Genomic DNA, 12,438 nt, shown 5'->3' with positions numbered 1-12,438 from the left:
CGCAAGCTTCTATTATTTCTTGAGACCATGGTTGGAAGATCAGTGGTCCCAAAAGCTCATTATATCCTGCTACAAGGGTAACATTTGTAGGAGTCATAGATTATGGGCTCAGTTTATCAAAGCCCCTACGGCTGCAAGTTCTCACAAGAACCTGCTCACTGTATTTAACAAGCAGCGGTCATGAGACCGCTGCTTTCCTAACCTCTTCGCCACCTCTAAGGTGGCAAAATTAAATCTTTGCAGTCTAGTCTGACCAAGGAGATTGACAGCTCCAGCCCACGTGTGATTGGCTGTGCGCGGGCAGGGGGTGGTATTGCACACAAGCGCAAAATAGCACTCGTGTGCGATAGTAATTTCCTCCAGGGAAATTCACCCCGCCAGAGGCGAGCTGAGGCAGACAGGGGTGCATATATATGCACCCCTGTCCACCTCAGCTTTGATAAATCGACCCCTTAGTCCATATACGTCTGAATGCACAGGTTAAAACTCCAAAGATCATGTCTCTCCCTGTAGAATACTCCATTGCCATCTGTAGCTCAGTGCATGGAGGTAGTGGGTCTCGTGGTAGCCGATTCAGATGCATTTCCTTTTGCCCGCTTTTACTTACATTCCTTTCAACTATCCATGTCAGTGGTCAAATAATTATCTACATTTGCAGCAACAAATCTCTCTGGATTTATTCATCAGACAATCTCTGTCTTGGTGGACACACAGTCATCCTTTGACCCTTGGGGCATCTTTTTTTGTCCATCATGGGCTATTGTCACTACGGATGCTAGTCTGTTAGACTTGAGATGCAGTCTGGAATTCTTGAATAGCACAAGGTGTTTGGTTTCCTTTAGAGACAAGGTTACCAATAAACATTCTGGAACTCCAGCGATTCTTCAGGCCTGGCCATATCAGCACTGGAACGCAGTTTTCACCCATGACTAGAGGGAGGCTGGGATGCTCATAAAATATATTCAGTGTCCCTTTAAAGCGACATGGGAGGAAAAATGTATCCACTTCCAGTAACACAATATCACAGCAGTGGACTTTAACAATCATCATGGAGGTACCCGCAGTCTACTGGCCATGCAGGAAGTCTCTCAGATTCTGTCCCGTGTAGAGAGGAATCAATGTTTCTTGTCAGCGATTCACATTCCAGGTGTAAACAAATGGAAAGTGGATTACCTCAGCTATTAGTCAGTCCATCCAGGAGAATGGTCTCTCCATCAGGATGTATTCAATCAGCTGGTGATCAAAGGGGGCCTACCAGACATAGATCCGATGGCTTCCCACTTAAATCACAAACATCCAAAGTACTGTGCAAGATCAAGAGATCCGAGGGCTCACATGGAAGACGCCTTAGTATGTTAACGGGAATTCCATCTAGCATACCTATTTCCTCCATTTGTTCTTCTTTCGAGAGTCATTACTCAGATCAAACTGGAGTCAGGATTAGTAATATTAATTTCTCCAACCTGGCCCCACAGGACATGGTATGTGGACCTAGTAAAGATGTCCTCAACACCTCCTTGACCTTTTCCTCTGAGACAAGACCTGTCATCACAAGGTCCTCTTTTTCGATCAGGATCTGAAATCTGTAAGTTTAACTGCGTGAAGGTTGAACACCTAGTTTTGAGACATAGAGGATTCTGATTCTGTGATTGATTCTCTGATCAGGCAAGGAAACCTGTGACTCAAAAGATTTACCACAAGTTTTGGAATGCATATTTTGTGTGGTGCTCCTCTAAAGAAATTTCTTGTTGTTCCTTTTGGATCCCGAGAATTTGTCAGTTCTTACAAGATGGCCTTGACCAGGGTTTATCAGATAGTTCAACATAAAATATTAAAGATACTACACTCTAAATTAATTCTCTTAAAGCTAGTCCCAAAGAGGTAAACAGTCCTCCAAAACTGAAAACCAAATAAAATAAGAGAAAAAATAAGAAGAGTAGGGACAGCGCTGTAAACGGCAGATAGAGATCTCTTAATAATTAGATAATGTTATCTTAAATGGTGTTGTCCGTGTGAAACGTGTACAGGATGTAGAATAAAAAGAAATATGACAATAATAGTCAATTAAATTATAATAATTACAATTTTATTTGATACAGTTGCTAAAAACATAATAAATATGATATAATAAAATCAGTGTGGAAATCAATAGTAGGGATGCCGGCATCAAAATAATTAGTGTACTAAAGTTAATACAATATATGATAACTTATAACAAAGTTAAGGTGTGATACAAACACATATGAATAACATATGGGACGTACAAATGTTGCAATGGAATGGTTACAAATAAAATATATACAATAAGGTACCTGATTAACCCTTTGATGACCGGGTTAATTTGTCTACATCGGAACAACGTTTCCGATGTAAACAAATTGAATTCCTGCGATCGTGCACGCGATCACGAGATTTCAATGATGGGATCGGGTCAGGGGGGCGTCCCTGTGACGCTAGGGCACACCCTTCAGACCGCGATCACATCATGGAAGCGCAGTTGGCTTTAGGACAGCCAACGGTTATGACGTTCTATTCCGTCAGAACGGCACTAAAGCCCAGTGTAATTATGACGGAATAGAACGGCATTAAAAAGTTAAAAAGTCTTTCCCAATAAAATAAATTACAGAGTCCGTGATATTTGGTCACAGATGTAACTCAGGAATGGAGAAAAAATAGAGCAGTAAAATATAATGGGCTCTAAATAGTTTGTATATCCAATTTTGTTGCAATAGGACCAAGGAAAATGACTGTCCGCTTCAAGGAATGTGTTCCAAAGGTCCGTTATAAATTAGAGCACTTTTAGGAGATCCATGTTTCCGTAGGAGCAAAGTGAAGGTAGATTATGGGGCAAAAGTATTTTTCAAGGTATTGGAGTCTGCTTATCCTACTATCAGATCCGGTGTAGGGATAGAAAGTTTATGCGCCTGATGAGCTGAAGTTTAACGGATATCCAGAGGATCAAGTTATCCACTGGTGATATAGTAGGACATGGGGCATGGATTATACATACAGAGATCGCTCATGTAACATCAAGTGGCTCAATGTACCTGACCTACTACCAATAATTGCGGATAACAAGATATGTACAAATACAAAAGGTGTGAGTGAGCAGATCTGCGCGTTTCAGCCGGACAGCCTTTATCAAGATTCAGCAAAACTTCTAGTTTGTTTGTGCATTACTCTGGTACTTGTAAAGGTCAAAAAGCTACTAAGCTAGCGTTGGCGTCTTGGCTTAAGCAAGTGCAATGGCAACATTGTGGGCCTTTAAGAATGATGCATCTTTGGTGCATATTGGCAAAGGTGCCACATGGTCTTCTCTACATACTTTTCTAAAGTTTATCTTTTTGATGTCTTTGCTTCTTCGCAAGCAGCTTTTGGCAGGAAAGTCCTTCAGGTCATGTTGTCCGCTAAATAGGAACTGTCAGATAAAGTATTTTCCCACCCTGTCAGTAATATAGACCATCGGATTGGGTATTAATCCCATATGTTATGGAGGACTGTGGACCATCATTTTACAAAAGAAAACAAAATTTATGTTTGCCTGATAAATTATTTTGGAATGATGATGGACCAGAGGCTCCGCCCTCTTCATAATGGGCGACCATTCTAATGACACCTCTATAGACCCTGCTTTGCTTTTCCTACCTTTCCTTTCCTATTCTCTACTCAGCTATACGTGAAACTAAGAGAGAGGTGGGAGGGTTTTAAAGCTCTTGTATGGGTTCTTGATCTCCTCATAGTGGATATGTTATGGAGGACTGCGGACCATCATTTTGAAAGAAAGTAATTTATCAGGTAAGCATAAATTTAGGTTTTTTTTCATAGGATAAGAAGTTCATGGGTACAAACATACCTGCAGGACGTTTTCATTCCTTTTGACAATCTACGTCCCAAAAGACTAGGCAATACTGGTCCAAGACCAAGAAGTCTATTCCTGCTTCCAAGCCTGCATGAAGGTGTTTCCGTCACTCAGGAGTTCTGCTGTGGGAGATTGCCACTTCTGGAGGCATGTGCAAAGACTCTGCATTTCAGTGTCTAGAGGATACAGAATCCGTTGCCGATTCAAGAGAGATTACTTCTGTTTTGTGTGGCCCTGTGAGACAACCAAAGCAAGGTCGTTTATAAGTCTGTGTAGCAGATCTTTAAGGGAAGAGAGTTGTCTTGTTTCCTTTATGGGTACAGGGTTTGATTTTCTTATCAAACTTTTTTTTTGGTTCCCAAAAAGAAGGGTATGTTTTAACCCCTTGTGGATATAAAATCTTTAGATAAATTTCTCATGGTCCCAATTTTCAAAATGTAGACAATTCAATTCATGTATATATTATACTTATGTATATTTGCTCATCTAAATTTACAGAGACCATATTACTTATTTTTTGCCTTCCTAAACAGGCGTTATCAGTTTGTAGCTCTGCTTTTTGGACTTGCTCAGGGTGTTCACCATGGAGTTTGAGGCATTTATAATGGTTACTTAGTCTCAGAGAATCCCTGTTATTTTCACCCTGGATGATATTCTCTCACAACAGACCTACAGACACCTCACTTCCTAGCAAGAAACTTTTAATATCCCAGTAAGACCAAAATCACAGACTTTCTTGTCAATCAAGCAAGTTACCCACCATCCTCCCTGTCTTATTTTAGACTTTTCTCATTATAAAAGCCATCTCACTTCACAGCAAGAAACACAGAAAAACTCCAAGCTTTCTCATTCCTCAAGCTTGAGCTCCTTCCAGGGCTCAATGACCATGATGCTGTCTCTGACAGAGCAATGCAGGATAAAACAATATGCACAACTACAGCACGATTACCTTCTAACTATGGCTTAGTGCATAGAAATTTATGGTTGCCACATCAAATGTGGTTTCCTTGCCAGGTTTCACCTGAGGCCTCTCCAGCTGTCTTTTCTGCGCCAGTGGAATGACGCTCACACAGACCTGTGTCAGAGGATCATTCTGGATTAGAAGACAAGACCTGTCCTTGTGGTAGAATCACCACTTCATTGTTCAGGGGGCCTTATTTAGATGGCCAAACTTGATTATGGTTACAGATTCCAGCCTTTTATGCTATGAGCTGCTGAGGATGCTGGGAGTTTGGTTTCCTTGGGTAGCAAGGTTACATATAAACATTTTAAACTCTGTGTGATCTTCATAGCTCTTCATAGTTGATCCAATCTCAGTCAGGAACTTTACATAAGCTTTGAGTCTAGCAATGTCACATTAGTTGCTTGTAACAGTTATTAGGGAGGAACTTAAGAGTTCTCATATGGGCAGAACAGTACTGATCTATGAAATTGGCTCTTTACATCCTGAGGATCAGCATTTGGGAGGCAAACTTTCTCCATCTACAACCTCTTCACCCAGGGTAGTGGTCTCTGTATCAGGAGGTTTTCAGTAGGGATGTTCAAAAATTAGGCTTTCTTTACGTGTTAGCAAAATTAAAGCCAAAAATGGCTGCCGTTAAGCGAGATTTCTTAGAGAAAATGTGCAACACTAATGTCTGTTTTTGCATAGACATTAGTGGGAAATTTTCTTTAAAAAATCCAGCATTGAAAATTAACTGAATGCTGCAGACAGCAGCCATTTACAGTTTCCACTTTGTTTTAATGAATATGAAAGCCAAAGTTTTTAAAATCCCTAGTTTTCAATCATTTTTTGAGATTCTAGGTGAGACCAGAGATAGATCTTATGGTTTTTCACTTTTACCTCAAGGTTCCTCACAATTGTGCCAGGTCTAGTGATCCTTGAGCAGAACTAGTGATGCAGTGCTTGATCAGTTTGATTTTATATCTTTCCTCCATTTGTAATGCTATCCAAACTAATAGCCAGTATTAGTGATTATGATTCCTCTGGCTTGATCTTGCAGAACATGTATGCAGCCCTTATTCAGGTGTCCTCTTTCCCACCATGCTGTCTTCCAGTAAGTGCCTTCTGTCTTTGTGCTGATTCTTTTATCAGGATTTCTGACAGTCTAGTTATTGAATGCCTGATTTTGTCCAGTAGAGGGCTGTCTGACAAGGTGGTTGAGATGATGGGGGGTAGTTATCAAGCCGTCAACCTCAAATACGCTGGAATTCCGCAGCGTATTTGTGGCGAGGCTGATTCGCCTTAGTTATCAAAGTAGAATTTTGTGACGTAAACTTCGATCCGCCGGACTCAGTCCGACACAGATCGATTCTTACGTCACTCCAGATGTTCCGCACACAAGTTCGGCACAATCTGACTACTTTTGCTAGTTATAAAAAACTAGCAGGTACGCTTGGCACTTTTACGGCCCAGCGTACCTGGTTTTCAAACCGCCACCCTGGAGGCGGCGGATCCCATAGGAATCAATGGGAGTTTGACCATAGCGAAAGTACAAGTTCGCTGCTGCCAGACATCCCATTCATTCCTATGGGAGCTGTCTACACCTAACACCCTAACATGTACCCCGAGTCTAAACACCTATAATCTGTCCCCCCCTACACCGCCGCAACTAAATAAAATGATTAACCCCTAAACCGCCGCTCACGGAGCCCACCGCAAGCTACTCTATACATATTAACCCCTAAACCGCCGCTCCCGGAGCCCACCGCCACCTACATTATACCTAGTAACCCCTTATCCCGCCCCCCTATACCGCCGCCCTCTATAATAAAGTTATTAACCCCTATCCTGCCGATCCCGCACCTCGCCGCAAATAAATAAATAGTTTAACCCCTAAACCGCCGCTCCCTGACCCTGCCACAACCTATATTAAATTTATTAACCCCTAATCTGCCCCCCCTACACCGTCGCCACCTATAATACATTTATTAACCCCTATCCTGCCCCCCACTACACCGCCGCCACTGTAATAAAATTATTAACCCCTAAACCTAAGTCTAACACTAACCCTAACACCCCTCTAACTTAAATATTAATTAAATAAATCTAAATCATATTTCTATTATGAACTAAATTAATCCTATTTAAAACTAAATACTTACCTATAAAATAAACCCTAATATAGCTACAATATAAATAATAATTATATTGTAGCTATCTTAGGATTTATTTTTATTTTACAGGTACCTTTTAATTTATTTTAACTAGGTACAATAGCTATTAAATAGTTATTAACTATTTAATAGCTTACCTAGCTAAAATAAAGAGAAATGTACCTGTAAACTAAAAACTAACCTAAGTTACAATTACACCTAACACTACACTATACTTTAATAAATTATTCCTATTTAAAACTAAATACTTACCTGTAAAATAAACCCTAAGATAGCTACAATATAATTAATAATTACATTGTAGCTATCTTAGGATTTATATTTATTTTACAGGTAACTTTGTTTTTATTTTAGCTAGTTAGAATAGTTATTAAATAGTTATTAACTATTTAATAACTACCTAGCTAAAAGAAATACAAAATTACCTGTAAAATAAATCCTAACCTAAGTTACAATTAAACCCTACACTATCATTACATTAATTAAATAAATTAACTACAAATAACTACGATTAAATACAATTACATAAACTAACTAAAGTACAAAAAAAAAGCTAAGTTACAAAAAATAAAAAAAATAAGTTACAAACATTTAAAAAAATATTACAACAATTTTAAGCTACTTACACCTAATCTAAGCCCCCTAATAAAATAACAAACCCCCCCAAAATAAAAAAAATGCCCTACCCTATTCTACATTAAAAAAGTTCAAAGCTCTTTTACCTTACCAGCCCTTAAAAGGGCCTTTTGTGGGGGCATGCCCCAAAGAATTCAGCTCTTTTGCCTGTAAAAGAAAAATACAACCCCCCCAACATTAAAACCCACCACCCACGTAAAAGAGCTTTGAACTTTTTTAATGTAGAATAGGGTAGGGCATTTTTTTATTTGGGGGGGGGGGGTTTGTTATTTTATTAGGGGGCTTAGATTAGGTGTAAGTAGCTTAAAATTGTTGTAATATTTTTTTAAATGTTTGTTACTTATTTTTTTTATTTTTTGTAACTTAGCTTTTTTTATTTTTTGTACTTTAGTTAGTTTATGTAATTGTATTTAATTGTAGTTATTTGTAGTTAATTTATTTAATTAATTAATGTAATGATAGTGTAGTGTTAGGTTTAATTGTTTTACAGGTAATTTTGTATTTCTTTTAGCTAGGTAGTTATTAAATAGTTAATAACTATTTAATAACTATTCTAACTAGCTAAAATAAATACAAATATATAAATCCTAAGATAGCTACAATGTAATTATTAATTATATTGTAGCTATCTTAGGGTTTATTTTACAGGTAAGTATTTAGTTTTAAATAGGAATAATTTATTAAAGTATAGTGTAGTGTTAGGTGTAATTGTAACTTAGGTTAGTTTTTAGTTTACAGGTACATTTCTCTTTATTTTAGCTAGGTAAGCTATTAAATAGTTAATAACTATTTAATAGCTATTGTACCTATTTAAAATAAATTGAAAGGTACCTGTAAAATAAAAATAAATCCTAAGATAGCTACAATATAATTATTATTTTAGGGTTAGTGTTAGACTTAGGTTTAGGGGTTAATAATTTTATTACAGTGGCGGCGGTGTAGTGGGGGGCAGGATAGGGGTTAATAGATGTATTATAGGTGGCGACGGTGTAGGGGGGGCAGGATAGGGGGTTAATAAATTTAATATAGGTTGCGGCGGGTTCAGGGAGCGGCGGTTTAGGGGTTAAACTATTTGCGGCAAGGTGCGGGATCAGCAGGATAGGGGTTAATAACTTTATTATAGAGGGCGACGGTATAGGGGGGGCAGGATAGGGGTTACTAGGTATAATGTAGGTGGCAACGGTGTCCGGGAGCGGCGGTTTAGGGGTTAATACATTTATAAGACTTGCGGCGGGGTCTAGGAGCGGCGGTTTAGGGGTTAGTAACTTTATTTAGTTGCGGGGGGCGCCGGTATAGGGGGTAGAACAGTGTAGTTTAGAGTGAGTGCTTAGTGACAGGCTAGCAAGAAAGCTGTCAAACAGCCGAAGAGCAGCGAGATCGGATGAGTGATAACTCTCACAGTCCGCTTCTCAGCGCCCCGCGGCTTTTTGACAGCTTTACTTGATAACTTAGGCAAATTTTTTCAGGTCCGCGGCGGCGATGTGAGGCGAGCTTAGGCGGGCGTATTGGGCCGGCGAAGGCAGGAAAGTTGACACGTTGATAACTACCCCCCGATGACTCAAGCTTGGTAACCTGTGACCAGATATATCTACCATAAAGTGCAGAAGAAGTATTTGGCATGTTGTGTGGCTAAAGTTTATCATTGGATATTCTTTCGGATTCCTAGTGTTTTGGAATTCCTACAAGAAGATTTGGAAAAGGGTTTATCATCTAACTTTGAAGGATCATATTTCTGCCCTGTCTGTTTTATAGTTTAGGAAGATTGCTAAGCCAACAGCTTTTTAGATGTTTAAGGCACCCACCTATTCTTATCAAGTTATAGGCTAGACCTTCAGCTTTTGTCTTGGAAGCTTCTTTTTCTGCTAGCAATTTTTGTGGCTCGCTGCGTTTTCTGATCTTGCAGCTCTGACCTGTAAGTCTCCTTTATTTATTTTTTATTTTTTTATCACAATAAGGCTGTTCTGCAAATTAGTTACTCTTTTCCATAGGTTCTGTATACCAGAAGATTGTGGTACCTTCCTTTTGAATATTTTGACTCAAAATCATATGAAAGAAAACATAATTTATGCTTACCTGATAAATTCATATATTTTATGATGGTAAGAGTCCACAAGCCCCTTCCTTGTTATTATTTTGTTCAGTTGATGGCAGAACTTGTTTTGCAATTCCAACTTTGGTATGGTAGGGGAGAGCTGGGGATATGAAGTTTCTTACTTGTATACATATAATAAAATGTTAGTCCTTTTTCTGTTTCCATTACTCCTATTTTCCCCTTGTATTTCCCCTATTTTTACTGCATTTGTCTCTCATTCTTAAAGGGATATTAAACATTATGAGGTTGTAATATAAAATGTTTAATTATGTACAGTTTACTATATTATTTGTTCATTATTATTATTTATTTTCTCTCATTTTCCTTTAACTTTAATTGGAAATTGCTGGTTTTCTAAATTATACAATTTTTATAAAGTAATGGGGCCGCTATGCTTTAACATATTGTCTCCTTATCTAGCTCTCTTGTTGAGGACAACTAGAGACAGACTTAAAACAGGCAACAAGCAGACACTGTGCAAACAAGGCTGTGTGGAACATAGGATTGTTAATACAATTATCTAGCAGACTTTCCACACAGCCTTGTGTGCACAGTGTCTTTAATTACTTTTTTATCTGTCCGTAATTGTTCTCAGCAGGAGAGACAAATAAAAGGAAAACTTAAAGAGACAGTCTAGTCAAAATTAAACATTCATGATTTAGATAGGGTATGCAATTTTAAACAACTTTCCGATTTACTTTTATAATCAAGTTTGCTTTATTCTCTTGGTATTCTTTGTTGCAAGCTAAACCTAGGTAGGCTAAAAAAATGGATGAAGGCCGCTTCTTATCTCATGTCATTTTAACAGGTTTTTTTTACAGCTAGACAGCGCTAGTTCATGTGTATCATATAGATACCATTGTGCTCACTCACATGCAGTTACTTATGAGTGAGCACTAATTGTCTAAAATGCAAGTCTGTCAAAAGAACTAAAATAAGGGGGCAGTCTGCAGAGACTTAGATACAAGGTAATCACAGAGGTAAAAAGTGTATTAATATAACTTTAATGGTTATGCAAAACTGGGGAATGGGTAACAAAGGGATTATCAATATTTTTAAATAATGCAAATTTTTTAGTTGACTGTCCATTTGAGTTCAAACATGGGGGCACTCATTACATTCTAGAAACTAAACCTTAACACTTATCTTCAATATTTATGCAACTAATTGTAAGAAAAAATAAATCTACATGTTATAAGCCTAACCTTTGCTTTGACTAAATCATTATATCTAGCATTTACTGATTAATATCCCTTTAAGGTACTTCCCCTACACAGAGGTTTTTATGTAGGACATTTGTGCATGCTTTAGAGGGTGCTTCTTTCTTTACTTTCCTATCCTTGTCTGCCTCCTCAAGTCACTCTGGATGTCCTTGCTTCTTTGTCTGTTATATGATTTGGTAAGCTTTAGCTCCATCTAGAAGCAATTTTCATTATTTCTAACATATCCATAATTTACATATTTTATTATTCAACTAAACTGCATTATATATGAATATGGACATCATTATTTTAATCATGCTAATTGAAATAATAAAATAGGGGGGGGCGGAGCCTGACCACGCAGGAAGATGGTCGCACACTAGAAGGGCTCCTGCTCCTTATACTGACAGCAAAGCCTAAAATAGCACTTATGCATACAACTTAAATAATTTTTTCCTGGTACTTATCTGGAGGTTCAGGTGGTCCAGTTGGTGTGGAGAAATATACTCTGGGAGACAACTGGCAGCTGCTCCAGGCGGATTACACCTAAAGCTGCACTGCTTGGTCGGCAGCACACGTGGGCCATCACCGGAGCATTAACAGAGAAGTGGAGTGGGATCGCATCTAACCTCTCACACTTTAACAGGTGCTGGGCCCTTGTTTCTGCTCGCACTCACGGGGGTACCCTGGATCAGAGGATAAGAAGCAGAGAGGAGCGGACCTAACAGAGTTTGGGACCGGTCGAGTAGACCCCATCACGCCACTGCCGGAGGCACTTAGCGCATATTAGTCATCGCCGCGGGAGCTACCCTGAGAGTGAAAGAGACGAAGCCTGAGTGTCAACGCTTCTGGGCAACGGTCATCGACAAATACAGGAGTAGTGGATATCCCGCCAAGAGCTTTAAGAGGTCGGGTAAGCAAGTTACACTGCCATTTGACAAGCTGCCAAAATATTTAGGCGCCATACACATAAGGCGGTCTATATGCACATTAGCACATATAAGGTGAAGTGGCCACAGCCGTTAATGAGAACTGGAGCTAAGAAATAACAGCTAATCCTCCCCTGAATAAATCACTGCACAACAGTGGATACGGACTCATAACAAGGGGCTTAGATAACACGCCTCACATATTAGTATAGTAACCCACTTGGGAACAGATTGTAGAGAGTGAAGCTTAGAGTGGAGCTGTAGGGGCCTTTCACTGTAGTACCCAGAGTCAAGCCTAGGGTACAAATCTTTCCCAGGCCCTGCAGAAGAAACACCAAACAGCACATTCTGTGGGCAGAGATAAGCCATACACTTCCAGGTCTCTTAATATACCTTAAAGATAGGAGTGGAATCGCTGGCCATTTATTATTTGAGTTTTCATCTGGGTTAATCACTTCAGGGCATGCCTAATAAAAGAGTCAGTTGGGCAGACAAGACCAGCACCTCCAGACCCATGAGCCACTACCTTAGGCCGGTAGATTCAGACAAAAATACCCCTGCAGCTGAGATGGCGGGCTCTCAGGAACCTCAAGCTTTTTCTGC

This window comes from Bombina bombina, chromosome 2, assembly GCF_027579735.1.
Source record: "Bombina bombina isolate aBomBom1 chromosome 2, aBomBom1.pri, whole genome shotgun sequence".
Classification (NCBI taxonomy): domain Eukaryota; kingdom Metazoa; phylum Chordata; class Amphibia; order Anura; family Bombinatoridae; genus Bombina; species Bombina bombina.
Note: the sequence above shows the minus strand (reverse complement) of the source record.